The 2,354-nt window shown below is 39.0% G+C and overlaps 1 protein-coding gene across 2 annotated transcripts in view; it reads right to left on the bottom strand.

Moving 5' to 3' along the window:
* LOC104981741 (lipid phosphate phosphatase-related protein type 5) overlaps positions 1 to 2,354 on the bottom strand; it is a 136,681-nt gene that overhangs the window by 1,158 nt on the left and 133,169 nt on the right. The window lies entirely within an intron of this gene.

Genomic DNA, 2,354 nt, shown 5'->3' with positions numbered 1-2,354 from the left:
CAGACTGAAATGGCATTTGCTAGCTGACAAAGATCTACTTTAAACACTTCATTTTTGATGCATGAATCCAGACTACAGACTGCAATCTCTGTTGTTTACCTCAACCAGAGAATTCGTTGTAGAGACTTTTTTACATTTTTTTTAAAGAAACTGAATTGTGTACAAAGGAACCCTGAGGAATTGCTAATATTTAAATGGTTTCAGACATGCAATATAGCTGCTGAAATACTGCAGTGGAAATCGATATGACATAATTAATCATGCTACATATAGGTCATGTCAGGAGCTAACATAAGTGACAGCCCAAACCAATAATAGCAGCATTACAAAAGGGTTTTACCATCAAATTACATGTTTAGAATGTTTTTCATTGTAGCTTTGACTCTTTATAAGTCAAAGATATCATAAATAGAATTTTACATAATGAACACATGCCATGAGATTTCTTCCATGTATGTGTGGCACTTTACAAGGTAAGGTGTTTTGAATAGCTAAAACATGTTTTGAATGTATGTGAATAAATTCATTTTCACTGAATCGAGGCATATTAACCACAACTAGAAGAATACCACTGATGACTGCTTAAGGCATTTTTTTCTAGGTCTTACCCACTTCAACCTACTAGAGAAAAACAGTATCAGTAAGAATCAGTAGTGACCAGAGCATGTGGACCTTTTTACTAATTCCTGATAAGCCCTTAGAAAGTTTAATTTCCCATTAAAAACAAAAAGTCCTGATAAAAATGTTGACTAATTCAGTATCTCATCTCTAAGTTTTCTTGAGTATTCCTTCCAAAAGCACAAGCATGCCTTTAAGACAAAAGAGATCTTTCGGAGTTACAGATTGCACTAGGATAGAAAAAAGCCATAAGAACTGTGGAAACAGTACATCATAGTTTTATTTCTAGTGGCCCCACGGGGACTTGAAATCTGTGAACTGAAAAAATACAATTTAATACACAGTGTTTCAGTGCAAAACTGACAGGAATGTCACTCCTCCGGACAGGGCCCAGCACATAGTAATTTCTGGAAAGATGTTAAGTTATAAATGGAAGATTAATCAGTCTGTGGCAACTGGTGGGTAAAGAAAGTGAAGATGTGACACTGGAAAGAAACGAAAGGAGGTTTAAACAAGGGAGAGAAAACAGATGTTGCTCCAAAGGCCACTGGCCTAGGTATCAATGTGCTCTTACCCTAAATAATAATGTACACGAGGCTCATTAAATTTACTAACGATGATCCTAAGTGAAGGGACCATCTCCCTGGAAAGCAGAACTGAAATACACTAAAGGAAAGTGAAAGTGAAGTCGCTCAGTCGTGTCCGACTCTTATGCGACCCCGTGGACTGTAGCCCACCAGGTTCCTCCGTCCATGGGATTCTCCAGGCAAGAATACTGGAGTGGGTTGCCATTTCCTTCTCCAGGGGATCTTCCCAACCCAGGGATCAAACTCAGGTCTCCCACATTGCGGGCAGACGCTTTAACCTCTGAACCACCAGGGAAGAAATACACTAAGTCCCCCACAAATGAATGAGTTCTGTTCTGAGAGCGGGTTCATAAGTCCGACAATGTTAGCCTAGGTAGCCAAATAACATGATCAGCTATATAGTACTGTACTGTAACAGGTTTGTAATACTTTTCACACAAATAATACATAAAAAAACAAACAAAAAATAAAAAATTTTTAATTTTACAGTACAGTACCTTGAAAAGTATAGTAGTATGGTATAACAGTTGGCACTTCTTAGCAGTACCAGCTATGTCACCAATGCTTCTGGACATCCTGGGCTTGAAATAAAGAAACTGCACTTCTGTACTCTATATAGTACTGTAAAGTACACAAATGCACAACCACTTGCAGAGGATACACACACGTGACAATGTACGCCAGACACATGAACTAACTTATGTGACTGGACATGAGAATGCACATTTGCATCTTTGAAAATTAGAAACTTTCATATGTAGGGGACTTCCTGTATTAAAAGACCTTAATAAAGCCAAGAAAGTAACAGAAACAAATCACTGGTAATCAATGCAAGGGAGAAAACAAGCAGAGGAAAAACCAAGTGACAGGTAAAAAAGCTGGAGAGTGACAAAGACTGTGCAGTGACTGTAGGGAGAGCATATAAATTTTCATCTAAACCTGGGCTTGAAAGTGAAAGTGAAAATCGCTCAGTTGTGTCCAACTCTTTGCAACCCCATGAACTATACCATCCATGGAATTCTTCAGACCAGAATACTGGAGTGGGTAGCCTTTCCCTTCTCCAGGGGATCTTCCCAACCCAGGGATCGAATCCAGGTCTCCTGCATTGCAGGTGGATTCTTTACCAGCTGAGCTTCCCTTGTGGCTTAA

This window comes from Bison bison, unplaced genomic scaffold (assembly GCF_000754665.1).
Source record: "Bison bison bison isolate TAMUID 2011002044 unplaced genomic scaffold, Bison_UMD1.0 scf7180017864519, whole genome shotgun sequence".
In the NCBI taxonomy this organism is placed as follows: Eukaryota; Metazoa; Chordata; class Mammalia; order Artiodactyla; family Bovidae; genus Bison; species Bison bison.
Note: the sequence above shows the minus strand (reverse complement) of the source record. Positions and strands in the feature narration are given on the sequence as shown.